Source organism: Zonotrichia leucophrys, chromosome 2 (genome assembly GCF_028769735.1).
Source record: "Zonotrichia leucophrys gambelii isolate GWCS_2022_RI chromosome 2, RI_Zleu_2.0, whole genome shotgun sequence".
In the NCBI taxonomy this organism is placed as follows: domain Eukaryota; kingdom Metazoa; phylum Chordata; class Aves; order Passeriformes; family Passerellidae; genus Zonotrichia; species Zonotrichia leucophrys.
Window position 1 is genome coordinate 97,400,431 of NC_088171.1, and position 16,355 is coordinate 97,416,785.

The window sequence follows — 16,355 nt, forward strand, 5'->3', positions numbered from 1 at the left end:
ACCATATTTAGGAATTCCGCTCTGAAAGTTTATTTTTGGAAGATATTCATAGAAGTTGGAAAGAAGGGCCTCCCTGTGTTCAAGATCCTGGTAGATCAGGATTTATTTCAGCAGGTAACAGCTTACTAGTGCTTTTCTTTTTCTTTCTTAAGCACCTTTTATACATGCACACAGGCACGCATGCATAAATGCATACACTTACATATGTATGTTGTACATATAAATATATATATATATATATATATATATATATATATATATATATATATAATATAAATAGATGAGATGCCAAACTAACATTCTGCTTTTAAAAAGCAGGAAAATATTTAAGTACCCCACCTCTTAAGGTGTTACTACTTTAGGCCCTTCTCAGTTGGTTTCCAGAGATTGTTAAGTATTTCTAACTCTATAAATTTGATAGTATGTTTCTTTACCAGGTGTATTATTTTTATAATTGAGCTGTTGTATTTTCAGAGCCTTCAACTTCAGAACAAAATCTTACCATGTTTCTATATGTGTTTGTATTTGAGTTCCAGGGTTCCACTCACAAAGAATCAACACATGCATGAGCCATCCCAAATGTAGGTCTCTATAGCTCCATATTAATATATACCTGTACTATAAAATTATATTTTCTAGGAATATAGGCAATAATTTTCACATCACTCCTGACAGCTTGTGGAGAAACTAGGAAGTTAATATCAAATGTAAGTGTATTTTATATAACAATTGTTTTTCAAAAACTTATCGCTATTGGCATTATCACGAGCAAAAACATTCCTGAGAGAAAAAAAAAATAGCAAAATAACTGGAGAGGAAGGAATGGTTTAATGAGTGTCTTATTTCAGCTGCTGCAAAGTTGCAGGCAATTACAAATATTTACAGCTCCAAGTTTGGGCAATGGTGTATTAAACTAAAACCACTGAGAACAGGACTGGATCCCAGTTCTAGCTGCTTTGTGTGGCTTAAACACAGCGAATAGAAAGTTGCCCTAAAAACACATTCTAGGTTATATCTGAAGTATATAATTATGCTGTACAGACCTTTTATTCAAGAGGCAGATACAGCTCTAATGTTTTTCAGCTAATAGGAATTAGAGATTTTTACAGTAGATGTGTGTGTTTGTGTATGTGTTTGCATGTGCACAGCAAGGAGAATATTTAAAGAAAAACTATTGCATGCAACAAGAGTTTAAATCATTAAAGACAATACCAGCAGGAAAAGAATATCAGGTTTTAATACTTTGGAAGTAAAAACAATTAGATCACCATTACCTTTCTGTTTTCTCCCATGCACTGTTTTTTGGCTTTGCCTTATTTGTCATATGTTCATCCCTGACACCTTGGCCATAACCAGAAAATTCCTGAGTGATGGCTACTGTGCAGTCACACAAGTGCAAGAACTTTGCAATACATTTACTAATTCTGATTTTTAAGTCTCAAAAACCCAGTTCTTTGTGGTTGTCATAAGGAGGGCAGTAGCATGCAGTAGTAATAACAGGCTTACGCCACTCATCCCATGTTCAAAATTATAGGACAGCTGGGATGCTGGAATCTTCTAACCTTCCACTTTGTGCTGTTTTCATCCTCATGTTCAGTCATCCCATGCTCTCCTCTCTAACTCTGAGTATAACCAGAACACACCCTCCCACCCTTAAAATACAGCTCTGTAAGAGGGTGATGGACTCAATCAATGACAGGCAGGATGTGCGCACTCTGTGCTTAGCAGGAGGGAAATAAGGCCCAAGGAGTTGGAGAAGTGTGTGTGTGTGTGTTTGTGTGTATGACTCTTATTGTCTTGAGAAATCAGCCCACATGAACCTCATGAAGTTCAACAAGTCCAAGTGCAACTGGATTGGGGTAATCCCAGACTGGGAGAACTCACTGGAACCAGTCCTGTGGAGAAGCACTTAGGGGTTCTCGTGGATGAAGACATGGACATGAGTCAACAGCTTGCACTCACGGCCCAGAAATCCATACACTTCCTAGGTTGCATCAAAAGCAGGGTGGGCAGCAGGTGGAGGGACTCTGCCCCTCTGCTCTGCTCTCTCAAGACTCCAGTTGGAATGCTCTATCCAACTCTGGGATACTTCCCACAAGAAAGACGTGATCCTGATAGAGCAGGTCCAGGGAGTCTGTCAAGATGATCAGAGGGCTGGAACACCTATGCTATGGATACAGGCTGAGAGATATGAGGTTGTTCAGTCTGGAAAAGAAAAAGCTTTGGGGAGACCTCATTGAAGCTCTTCAGTACCTTAAGGGGGCTTATGAAAAGTGTAGAGACTTTTACATGTCCAGATAGTGGTGACAGGACAGGGGGCAATGATTTTAAACTGAAAGAGGACAGGTTTAGATTAAATATTAGGCAGAAGTTCTGTACTCAGAGGCTGGTGAAGCACAGAAATAAGTTGCTCAGAGAGGCAGCGGATGTTCTATCCCTGTCAGTGTTCAAGATCAGGTTGGATCAGGAGCATGAGCAACCTGATCGGGTGAATGGCATCCCTACCCATGGCAGGAGGGCTGGAACTAAGTGATCTTTAAGGTTCCTTTCAATCCTACCCATTCTATATGATTCTATGTCTAAAGTAAGAGCTACCTCAAAAAAAAATCTGGCAGGATAATGGCCAAATAAACTGGTGATATAAATTGGCTGTAATCTTCCACTGGCAAGGGTATCTCAATTCCCCAGGAGTGTCCCAGCCACTAGACTGTAGCATATTGAAGACAAGGTGAAGGAGAGGATTTGTCTTCTCATGAAGAAAAATTGTGCCTGTTATTTTATGTGAAATATTTTCTCTCAATTATATCACCCTGAGTGCTCCTGAAGAGGAGGATGAATCATCAAAGATGTTTTATTCTTAAATCTTCCCCAGAAGAAATAAGCCAAAGGGTTGAAAATGTGCCTACACAAAGTAGGATAGAGTTCTCTACAGCTGAGCTTCTAAGTCACTTACATGTCTTGAACAATTTTCTTTGACCATCTTTTTTTCAGAGTCAAAATAGTATTGATAATTCATAATACTGAGAAATGTGACCCTATGTTTCTAATTGTTCTAAAGGCATAATTATTAGGATATTTTTAAGTATCTGTGCTTTGCTGAGAATTTTTTATCTTTTTATATTTTAAGTGTCTAGTTGGTGCCTTAAGTTTTAGCTTTCATATTTTTAGATTCTGTACTGCCCTAGTGTGTGACTCTGAACTTCATATAAAGTGTTAGCAAGTTCTCTTCATGGGGTAGTTAGACAAAATAATCCTTTTCCAGCCTGAGGACCAAGGACACTGTTGCAGCTTTAGGCTCAAGAAGCATAAACAACAGCAAATTGAGGAAATCAATCTGAGCAGACTGAGACTTCATACTCTGAAGCTGTAATTGGCCAATTAACCTCACTATGTAAATGGACCAAAACTCATAGAAGTGTGAAAACTCATGACTGATCATCCATCTCGCATCCATCTTGTGTCCATCTTGGGCCAAGCCACAGCTGGGCTCTCGTGCTGCCCAAGATGTATCCTTTGAAGGCCTTTTAATGAATACCTGCTTTATTCCTTTGGTTCTGGCTAGCCTCTGTTCCAGGTCAGCCTCTCTATGCATCAAAGTATTTACATAGACTATAGTTAGCAACAAACTAGATAGGGGGGATAATGCTTGCTGTACATAACAGACTAAGGTGAGTTACTGATTGATGCAATACATTTTATCTTATAGATATTTATAAAATGGTGCCCTCAATCAGATTTTTGTAGTCTTCACCTATTAGAGTTTTCCCTCCTGTGTAATCTTTATGATGACAATGCATGGTCCACAAAGCCATTGTTAATAAATAACATGGTGATTTCAAATATTCTGTTCATCTCAGTTGTCTCAAAGGTCTTTCTTATTTCATAATCAGAACTATGAGATTTAGATAATTGCAAAAAAGTAACTGAGAAAGAGAAATACATTGATTAATGTAAATCCCTGTACTTTGACTGACTAATAGTAGCTGCCTGCATGTCAGACTGTGGGAATTTGCATACTATGCTAAGTTGCTAAGATAGAACTGTTCTATCATTATGCAAATATGAGTGCAAGAAAATGACAGACTGAGACACAAATACACACACTAAGCTGCAAGGGTGAATCAGTCAAAACTGCAGCAGCATTCCTGGATTCTTACTGGCTGAAACATTTCCAGTTTTGAAGCAATAGTGCTGGGATAGTTAAAATATGCAGAAATATAGACTAGGAAGGGAGGAACAGAGCCTGAAACAGATGTCAGTGACTTTCCTGGGAGATAATTTTCTGTCACTGTTCCTATTGCAAAATGAAGAAAACATTATTTTCCCCTTATAAAGATGCCTGGGTTCTTAAACTAGTAATGAGCTCTGAGACCCTTAAATGAAAGAGATAAGCTGAAAGTCTTAGATGCTGTAACAAAGATTATTAGCGCTAGGAAAGTGTTAAAAATTGCATTTATTTTATTCATCCTTGCACTTAAGTTTTTTATCTGAGGAAAACTATTTTCATGACATTTGGAAATCATGGAATTTTGGCTATGTTTTGAACTTATTAATTCTGGCTATAAATATTATGGTATGGACCAAAGTGTATCATAAAAATGAGACCTTTCTTATTCTTTACTCATATCCTGTTTAAAGCATATTAAACGGTATGTTAAACTTTACTATGTAGACTAGATATTCTAATTATGAGACCCTGCTCCTCTCAGATGAAATCATGTGCTAGCTATTGCTAAGATGATGTCAAACCTGTTTTACATGAGATAATGATGGATTCTAGGAAAGGAATAATTGTGTTGACCGCTGTATGAAATTTTCCTGTCATTTAAACAAAATTGTCATAATATAAGTCTGCTGTTTGAGAATACATAAAAAATATTGATCATTAATTAGACTACATGATTCAGCATAAAGTTTCCTGGCACCAAAACTGCAGGACTTCAAGAAATCTCAGTCTTTGGGAGATACTTCCCTCATCTATTTCCTTGTTTCAGCAGCAGAAAGCTCATAAAATCTTCTTGGACATATTAGCAAACACTGAAGGAACCACTTATGGAAAACTGTGGAGAAACACTATGGTTTCTGCCATTTACATCGTTAACATCCTATACTTCAAGTCAGACTTGCTCTGCTTTTCTCTATCCACTTTTCAAAACAGCAATCATGATTTCACTGCCAGGAGCTATAAAATAGCACAATTAATTTTTCTTTGCTAGAATTGTTGTCCCATGCCACACTCTACAGGGACTTCTCACGCTTTGTATCTGCATAGTCTCAGTTTATAAGCTTCTTACTGTCAAAGGATTTCCTTTTCTAAGGAAGAAACATTATCTGAGCTCACCAAGAGGAGAGGGAAAGGGATAGAAATCAGGAGAACCAAAGGTCTGTGCATCATGGCACCCATGAAATGCATTTGGGTGGATCCTGCTGCTGCTGTTTGTCAATGTCATGTCTACTGCAGGTCAAAGGTGTCAAGTATTTGGCTGTCAACATGACTCTTTGCTTTCCTGTGGCTTGTTATTTGAAAATGACAGACCCAAACAAGGCATTACTACAAGCAGTACTCACAACTGTGAAATGTTGGTGTGTTGTGCTACCAAGAATACTTCAAAAAGCAGCAGCAGAACCTGGAGTCACTTACCAGTGATTCTTCCTCCAAAGGCCTTAGTTTAAAATTCCCATGGTGATGTCAGGGCTTTAAGCAGTGTTCTTTTTCAGTTGAAGTATTAGCAGATGGAAATGATAAGGACTTTTAAACTTCAAGGTTGATTTTTTCTCATTCTGTGAAATGAAAAGATGTAGCCATATGCGTAACGATGAGAGAAATTATCACTAATAATTTCAGAAAGCAAATGTGTGAGGACATCATGTGAAAGTGAGGGTGACAGTAGATTGAAAGCAAGATTAGAGGATAAAAATGTTGAATATGAAAGGTTTAATTCCTTGTCATATGTCTGTCTTGTCTATGCTGCTGGCCGGGGTAAGCTACATGAAATAGAGACCATAAAAAATAGGGCACTTCAATTATTACTTCCCATTCTGGAGTGTTGCAATAGCCAGCAATGCAATTACAGTATTAGCACATTTGAAAAAAAAGCCTTATGCTGAAATATCTCTTCACAATTTTATTTTCTAAGTTATACTGGAGGTAGGATTATACAAGAAAAAAATATAACTGCAGACATTGAAATTCAGTGTTATTTTAATCTGAATTCCATTGATAATTTAATCTGAATAACACAGTCAGAAATTATATCATCTGCAGAAACCTTCAAAGATATGATTCTGGCATGCTGAAGTAAGCCAACTGGATTGTTAAATGTTAATTTTTAAATAATATGATGTTTCAAATTTGCAGACATTTTGGTTTGTTTCTTTTTTTATTTGGTGTTGAAGAGATATATACCCCTATGATTACTTTTATAAATATGTATCTGCAAGTAAGAATATGATATATAAATGAATTCAAAATTATCTAAAGCAGGGTTCAGTTCTAAAATACCTTTCAAATTTTTGCTTCTTTTCTTGCCTTTTATTTTTTAAGTTCAGTGTTGACCCTCTTCTCTCATATCTGATTTTGGATTTGGAAAACATGGAGAGAGAGTATAAGATGCTGTGTTTTGGGTAAAACCACAACATTTTTCACATATATTTGTCACTTCGTCTCTTCAAAACAGCATTCAATGCAAGGTGAATAATGTTAGGGCAGTGAACCATTGAAAGCCTTCCTGTGATGGAGACAGCTTTTCCTAACAGTATATTAGATTCATTCTGACACAAAAGAAGAAAAAGCAATTTTATTGTCCTTTATTCTCACACATCATGGTGATACAAAAATATTTGTGAGAGAGTTGTCACAGGCATATTTCCTTTTTTGATGGCAAGATGAAGTAATAACCACAGTAATTTATTAAACAGTGATACATAGTATTCTGATCTACAGCTCAGGTAACAGCAACATATAGATAGACAATAGGGAATTTTTAGACAAGCAGGTTGAGGATCAGGGAACTGTACTCAGTGCATAGGTTGAACTAGAGGAAAGAGAGAGTAGACAGCAGAGAAATAGCTAGCAGAAATAAAACCAAGGAAATTTTTTAGGACACTCAACCGGGATAATTGCTAAAGACATGTGAGAGCAGACTTCTTCGACACAGCATGGTTGTAAACAGTTTTGAAGCCAGAAACATTATGTTCCTGACAGTGATGTAACTGGGAAGTTTCTATGCCATATTTTTTAGAGCTGCAAGTCTGAGTACAGAAGTTTTCAAATAAGTGCTGTGTGAGAGAAAGAGTTGTTTTGTATTAGCACTTTTGTGAAATGAAAGTTTGCCCCACAGGGCAAAATGTAATTGGCATCTTTCATATAACCAGGACCACTCTTTCTCTGGCTAACACTATCCATCATGCCTGCTATTGATCATTCTTTAAAGCAAAGAGTAGCAGTAGCAATCCAATGTCCTACCTTCTAACATCTAGGAGACAAAAAGATGGCTAGATCAAATTAAAGCACAATTTAGGCCTATATTCTGGCAGAGACTCACTGGTTTGGCAATGCATTCCCTTTATTCCTGCAAAAATGCATGTAAACTTTCACTACTCCAAGCAGCTAACATGTTTAACATAGATGGCTGGGGTTCTGAGCAACCTAGTCTAGTGAAAGGTGTCCCTGCCCATAGCAGGAAGGTTGGAGCTATGTGATCTTTAAGGTCCTTGCCAACATTAATCACTCTGATTCTATGAAACCTTGCTAAAGGACCAATCCATATGGTGTTTCATCACTCTTCAGTTGCTACTCATCTCATCATGTCCCTAGGAAAGATCAAGAGAATTTTTAGTAACTCAAGTAATAACTAAGATTTTTCATAAAGATAGATGATGGAAGTTTGCTTGGTATCTCTGTGTTGACATCTTCAGATCAAAAGGGAAACATACTTTTATGTAGTATTTTTAGGAGGCAATACAAAATAGTACAATCTTCGCTTCTTTGTTCTTTGATGGAAAGGAACAAAAACATAAGAATTTCTGGAAAAAATGGTGCTTCTCAATCAAGGAGATATTTATTGCATGCTAGAAAAAAAACCAACCAAACAAAAACCAAACACTACAATTTGCTGCATTTTTAATGCCACTGAAATAAAGGTAGAGGATGTAAAATGTTCCCATTTGTTTAAGCCAATAAAAAGCTGAAAATGCTAGGAGAATTACCTGCAGAGTCTTTGTCAATTTTAAGAGACTTTATGAAAGCAATATGTCATCATTTTTGTACTGAGACATCTATTTCATGCTGCAAAAAGTCAATTGTCATAAATGGGAATCCGCATGTGAATTCACACCCTCCTGACACTGAGCAAGGTCTGATTTTTTATCTCCTAACCTCCTGTTATTCAATGAGTTTTATAACTATGGAATTCAGATCATTCAGCTTACTTGTCCTAACCAAAACTAATTTTATATTTCTATGTAGTCATAACAGAAATAAACAAGACTATGACTTAAATAAATGTCATGGAAGAGATCTGGCATTACATGTTTAAGGAAGGTCAGATTTATAATTGAAATTTATTAGATAATTTTAATAGTTTCAAGGGACTGAAGCAGTCTTCACAATCAGTATAATTTCGACTTAAGAAACAATAAACTGAGGCTTACCAGGGGAGTATTTCCAACTGGCAAATATTACAGATACTTGCTTTATGCATTCTATGAGATTCTTCATTAATATACAGGCTTCACCTGAATAATTTCTAAAAAACCCTCATATTGTTTCTGTCAGGAATTGTCACTTTAACAGTTAAACCTTGCCAGAAGTTTAATCCTATTTAATTCATGTAGCAGAGACAATGTCTTCTGCTTCCTGCCTTGAAAATGCTATCCCTCTTCACTGGGATTTTCAGAAAAGAGTTCATTTACAGGGCAGAGAGGGAAGCATTAACTTCTGACTCAAGAAACAGGTTTCAAACATTTCGCATGTTCATGCCAAAAGTAAGTAAGGAATATCGATATTGTCTCCTAAGGTCCTGCGAGTTAAAAGAGAATTATATTACAAAACCCTAATGCAAATCAGGCTTCATACAGATTGCTGTAATGGAGAAATACTATATTACTGCAGCTGAAGACATGTTCCACAAATGAATGTAGCACATGAAATACAAATCAATTTTCCATCTCCTCTTAAATCCTAGAAGCTTGAAGTATTTCAGAAATCAATCTAGGATCAGCTCTCTCTCTCTGGAGAGAATTATTTCCTATCAGGGGAACACTGAACTCTAATAGAAGGTGAAAAGGATATAATACTGTCGTTCTCCCTGATTTATGGTTTTATCATTAAATAAAACAGACAACAGTGTAGGATTACTGGCACTTCTATATTGCAGTTTTCATCATGCTACCAGCAGAGGCTTGGCCAGAGAGATGCTCAGGCAGCCCTGAGGTGCTGCCCTAACTCTGAGTGGAAGAAAACTGAATACAGATCTGAGGGGTAGTGTGGGCCTCCAGCTGCATGTGATGCTTCTCATTGTCCACAAAATCTTCTGCAAGTTGCCCCTGACGTTATATATTTAGAGAGATGTTGCATTTTGACTAACAGCCCCTGAGGAAGTGTGTGACTGCAAGCTGCTGTGCAGCCTGTTACATCTGCATCCCCACCCTGTGACTGCAATAAACTGCCCACAGGCCGCCCCAACCTGCAGAGCACTAATGGCCTTAAATGATGGGAAAGGCTTCAAATGATGGGAATGGCTTCAAATGGCAGAGGATGGGTTTAGATCGGCTCTTAGGAAGACATTCCTTACTGTGAGCTGGTGAGACACTGGAAAAGGTTGCCCAGAGAAGGTGTGGATACCCCATATCACTGGAAGTGTTCAAGGCGGGGTTAAATGGGGCTTTGAGAAACAAAGTGTTTCTAGTGGAAGGTGTCTCTACCTAGGGCATCAGGGTTGAAACTAGAAGATCTTTAAAGTCCCTTCCAACCTGACCATTCTATTCTTCCATGATTCTATGAAAACCATGTTCAGACTTGTTGTGGTCTGTGTCATGCCATGCTTAGAAACTTAGAGATCCTGTACCGAGGTAAGTAGGTAATTTTTGCACATGAAAACTGCCCAAATATTTATGATGCATGTAATTTTAACTTTTAAAGGATATGTGCTCTGCAGAATTTGCCATTCTTATGAGTAATCACCTGGCTTTAAAAAGCAGGCAGTTCTGAGTAATGAATAAAACTTCACCATGCAATACAAAATAAATACATCCATTTACATTTGAAATAAACCTAATAATTTTAGGTAATATAAATTGAAGATTTTTGGATTTTTGAAAAACATAATTAAGAAAAGAAAACATCAAGAAGATATTTTAAAAAATAACACTGGTACATTTGAAAGCTTCCTATTTTCATAGAGTGTTTTACACCTCATTTTAAAGACACCTGCTGTGATATTTATTTTAAATTATTGTATGATAAACAATAATTTAGTTTAAATTATTGTATGATAAACATAGGCATGTGAATGTGAGCTGGACTATCTTATTTTGATCTCAGAGCCAGTGAAAAGGTCTTGACATGCCATTAAATTATTGTATATGTAATAGAAGTATTGTTTTCATAATGAAAACTGAGTACTATAAGGAATTTTTTAATACTAAGAGAAAATAAAGCCAAATATTCACGTTTTTAATATAATTTTATGGATAATTCAATAAAATAAAGGAGTAAAGAATTTCATAAATGTAGAGAGAGAATATAACAAATCCGATAAGGAAAAATTCTCAAAAGAACAAAAATTCCACCTGAGGTTTTTTTCCCCCAGGTTATACATTGAGGAATAACAGGAGAAAATAAAGTTCTCTTAGAATTTCTACTGTCAATTTGATACCTTTAGCACTAGCTTTCAAAAATAAAACTTTACTGAAGCACAAACTGGACCTCGATGACACCAGACTTACATAGGAGATCATAATCCTCCTATGTTTCATGTACAAGACAACAGAAATGTGTAATTATCACTATTTTTTGGGACTAAGACTGAAAACATTTTCTGAGTTTGCTCATCACATGTAATCAGCTCTGCAATATCATTAAAATATTTAAAACTGTATTCTCTTGATGTCAAAAAAGTGGTCTTACACAAAAAAAAGAGTGCAAATATAAAAAGATTTTAGAACACACTGTAAATACTGACATAAAAAATAACGTTTTCAGAAAAATCTTATGACCAACTACCTATAGAGATTTTCAGGTGTTGTAATGTCACAATAATACCTAAATTGAATACAAAGAAAACTCTTAAGAAAAAAATTTGCTACAATGATTTTGCATTGTTCTTGTATCTAGAACAAAAAATACTTCCCTCATCTCCTGGAGAACTTTGAGTAAATCACACAGGGAGTTTTAGGACTCAGGTTTTGACTGGCACTTGAAGTTCCCATCTGGATTGCTGTTGGGGGAAAAAAAAATTAACCACCTATATTTTTTTTCTAAGTAAGCAATGTTTTCCTTACACTGCAATATTTTGTGCTTTCTTGGTTGTGTTCCAAAACCTGATGGGCCATAACTTGCTTTGATGTACCAGCTGGATCCAAGTTGTTAAGTTTTACAAGACATAGACTTGGCAACTCTATTTACTGTGAATGAAAACATTAAAATGGGCAGGTTTCTTCTGTGATCATTTGCACTTTCTGTAAACACATTAATAAAGGAAAAATCTGCCTAATAAGTTATTATTTCCACAGGGAATAACTTTATGAACTTCAAGTCAGTTCAAAACTTTAACTACAGAGTACAGAGTAAGAAATCTATTATGTGGCTTGTTTGCTAGTATTGATTTGAGCTTGAGACATGTTCTCACCTACCCTAGTGCGCCTCTACTATATGTTATTTATGCTAATCTATAGTTTCTGCTTCTCTGAGTCCCATTCCATTCTCCAAATTTCCTGTTTTCAAAGATTAAAATAGGCTTTTCATGATGAATTGAGACTACTATATATATCTTTCTGGAGGAGAATTTACTCCTGTTGTGTCAGTCTATAAGAAAGACATAAAACCCCCCAAATTGCTAAATAGACAGAAAGGGAAACTTGGAGCTGGAAGTCAAAGCAGGGTTGGTGTAACTCAGGAATTTGTTGCTGGAAATAGTAACCTATGCTACCCTGGTGTGTGGGGATTGTACTCCACTTGCTCTTCTGTGAGACTTACCATAATTTTGAGTATATGGAAGGATGAGACTTCCTTAAAGTGGAGCCTCAACAGCTAATTAGAGCATACTGTTCAGAACTCATCAAAAATGGTGTAGGATTTTAAAATTCATAGTTCTCGTAGAAACAAGAATGCAAAAAAAAAAAAAAAATCAAAGCACACTAAAATTCCATTAGCTTTTATCCTATTAATATGCTGCAAATATTAAGCACCTTTCTGTTACGGTCTCATAGGTTTCAGAGGTCTGTCTGCACAAAAAAATAAAGCAGGGCTAGCTTTGAGATGGCCCCACAATTATGGTCTGTGTTTTACCACGGCTGCAGTGTGCTATGGCTGCTTTCTCAGTCGCTGGCAAGGTCCTTTACGGCTCTGGCTGCTCTCGGGTGGCACTGGGCCCAAACAGAGTTTGGCACAAATGGAGTATGAGAAGGACCAGCCACACTGGCAGCTGTGATGCTGCCCACTTCTGGGGGACAAGAGAACATGGATATGTGAATGAGAGTTAGGCTATGTTATTTTGATCTCAGAGCCAGTGAAAAGGGCTTGATATGCCATGCCCATAGCCCCAGGGACCAATGAATGATCTCCATCTTCACACAGGAGAGATCTGTTGGCTTCTCAAATGCTAATAAAGCCTTTCTAATTGATTAGTGAAAATAAAACCATCTATGGTTTCATGGATCTTTTGCAGCCAGCATTAGAAGTTCTCAATGCCATGTTCAGCTTTTAATATAACTGTTAGTAGCTATGTGTTACAGACCCATAAACTGAAAATAAAATGTGACCATAGTTACAATAATGCTATCATGTAAAGATCATTTGGGACAAAATTACTTTTTCTGGGTATTTTTATAACGTGTTGAAGATTGGAAAGGATATATGATCAGTCTGCACTTCTCTAACATGTAAAGTTAATGCATTATTTTAGAGTCCTGGATGAAAAGGATAATGGTTGAATCAATAAAAGTCTGAAAATTAATTTAGATTTTGAATAGAGCAGTGGCATTTCTGTCAAAAAGGAAGGATATATATTGGTATTAATGGTGCTTTAAAAAGTTATGCTATAACATAATTTATTCCATTGTGACAAATTCCTGTTTGCCAACTAAGAAAGGAACACTCTGCCAAAGAGCACACTGTTTCTTTCTTCATTTAAAGTGAAGATGATATGAACAATTACCAGATTTGGCAAAAAATGAGGAAATTACATTTAATCAAAACCTTTACATTTAGAAAACAAGTTCTTTTCTGGGGAGTGGAGGGAACAGAAGGTGTGCTGAGAAAAGGCCATGCAGAAAATGGAGCTCATGGCCTGGTGCTTATGGCTGTCATCGACTTTGTGCATGGCTGAGGTCCAGCCCCGATTATGTAGGAAACATGCAGAACGTTTCAATGGATGAGCATATGTTGAACAACTCCCAGAGAGCACCAAATGTGTTAGTGGTTGTTCCCACACAGAGATCAATTCTCCTGCCGTTGTCTAAGAAGTAAAATGTCAATTTGCTTTTGGGTAAGGTGGGGTTGATGGCACTTCACTGCTCTGGAATGAAGACACAGAAGACAAAATTATTAACGCAAGTCTTTCCTGCATTCAGTCTTGTTGCTGGAGGGGCAGAATTCAAATTTCTGGTGTTTCTAGTAACTTAAAAACATATTTGAATATTATGTATTTAGGTATTGTAACATTTGTCAAGAGAGTGACTGTGTTCTGGATTTAGTTACATCTGAAACTGTGGATTATTTCAAAGCATAGAAGCACTGTACCATAACAGGTTATTATAAAACATTTTGGGTTTAAGAGAAAGCCACTGACCTCTGTAACAGTTGAGAAAGGCCTCTTCAGCCTCATGAAGTACATTCTCCTGTGTGAAAGGCAGCAAACCTCTTCTGTCCCTATGGAATGGAAGGATTTCTTCAGAGTTCCCTGCACAGCCAGGGAGCAGGGGCTGTACAGCACACCATTGCCCGCACTGCCCAACTCGCTCAGCTGCAGGCTGAGCTGGCAGGGGCAGAGCCAGCTGTTTGCTGCATCTGGTGATTAATCCTCATCTGAGATTCAGGGACATTTCAAACATGTCAGGAAACCTTTTCCATTCACTCTACAAACTCAGGTAAACAATTTACTCCTAATATCCCAGGGGATACAGAATTTCAGAGACAGTAGATGCAGGATCCTTGTAGTTAATAGAACCATAATACCACGCTTTCCCCTAACTTGGATATAATTTAATATTATCATTATTTCTACAAGTTTAGCTACAATATTTCTTAAACATCTTGGAGAATGGGAATCTTGGAACAGTGTGATCAATGCTTGCATTACATTATTGCAGCAGGAACACAGAGTTACAGCGTGCAGCTGGGTTGATGGATTACTGCAGTCATTCAATCACTTTCTGTGTTTCCTAGTACACCAGAATAAGCTCACACATTAGACTTCAGAAGGTTTTGCAGTCCACATTTTCATCCCTATTCTAAAACCATGTAATATATAATATTTAAATTTCTATTGAAATTTTTAAAAAATTTTTATTAAATCATTGCATCACTCACCTTGTATCATACAATGACTCCACACGAAAGGGCAGACACATGGTTTTAGTTGTGAAGACAAATCTTTCATAGTCAATTGATGTCCTCATGAAGTGATGCTGTCATTACTGAATGGCCTATATTGCTGCTTTTGCTCACATATGGTGTATTTCTGAGTCCTCTTCAGCTTTCCACAGTAAAATAAAAGGAGACAGCTCTTCTAGTCAAACATACCCACATTCTAGTCTATATCCATCTTAGTAGCCCTTGACTGCAAGTGTTCAAATTTTAATTCTATTTTTCTGAATAACCATAGTAGCTTTACTATGTATCCTCCAGTGCCTCTCATTATTGTTTCCTCTACTTACAGCAAAGTACTTCTGAAACCTTCTCATGGCTTTCTGTACATTATAATATCTTTCAAAATTGTGCGATAAAACTTTGCAAGTCAATCTATAGTAGTTTAATCCTGTTTTGCTAACTGATGTTCAGTCTAAAAATCAGTATATGGTAAAGAAAAAACTTGTCTTTTAAGTAATGTGTTTCTATACTTACACAAATACACTCTCACACACAAAGTGCTGTTCTAAAAACTTTTTTTCCACATTTTTCATACTCTTTGTATGAGTAAGAACTTTGTATGAGCAAGAGGCAGATAGGAGTTTTGTGAAGATATCAGGTATACTTTGTTACATTTAGGTTCAGATGCACTCACTGATCCTTATGCTCTTCATCAAGCATCTTGATACCAGCGCCTTATGCTAAAAGCAGTCTGGGATTGCAAGGGACATGCTGGCTGCTGGAGATGATGTACATTTCAAATATATTTTTAGTTCTAGCAAGCCTTTCTTTCTGTCTTCCTCCCTACAACAAAATCCTGTTATTTTGGCCTGAACTGCTATAGTCCTTTGACCCATGAGTTGCCAGATTTTTATATCTTTAGTACTTTTCTTCCATTTTAGTGTCATGCCTTTGATCAGGTAGCTTTGATGTGTATAGGAAGAAGCTTGAATTTTTGTATCATTTTGTTATGATCTTTTCTACTTGCATGAAACAACACTGGCTTTTAAAATTCAATATAAATATATTACATTAATAATTTTCAGTGATAAGTTTCAGTGTTAAGTTTATTATTTAATAGTCCTAAATCTAAATGTTTAGAACCGAGAATATAGAGCTTCTATCTTAAAAAAGCAAAGCAAACAGTGAGCTACACTCTATGATATTCCCATTCAGCAAAAAACCTGTCATATCAGTTTCTCCCGGTAAAAAATCTTTTGTATTATACCTTTTCTAGCTTGAATAAAAAGTTATGCAATTAGCAGAATATTTTCATATTAAAACTCCTCAGTTTTTCTGGCTTGATTTTTTTAAGGGCACAAAAGCTTTCTAGATGTATGATCATGATGTACATAAATTATTTGATGTACATCACATTAATACACTATATTAGTTTGATATGCTCAAACTAATAGCTGAGATGGTTACTGCATCAAGATCTTAACTGGAAGCTAACCTTGAGAAGAACCTGTCTTTTGAAAATATTATAGGGTCAACATACTTTTTGCCAAATCAAACAAATACACCAATTAAACAGTGCTTCAGAAAATTGTGCTGTAAAAATAAA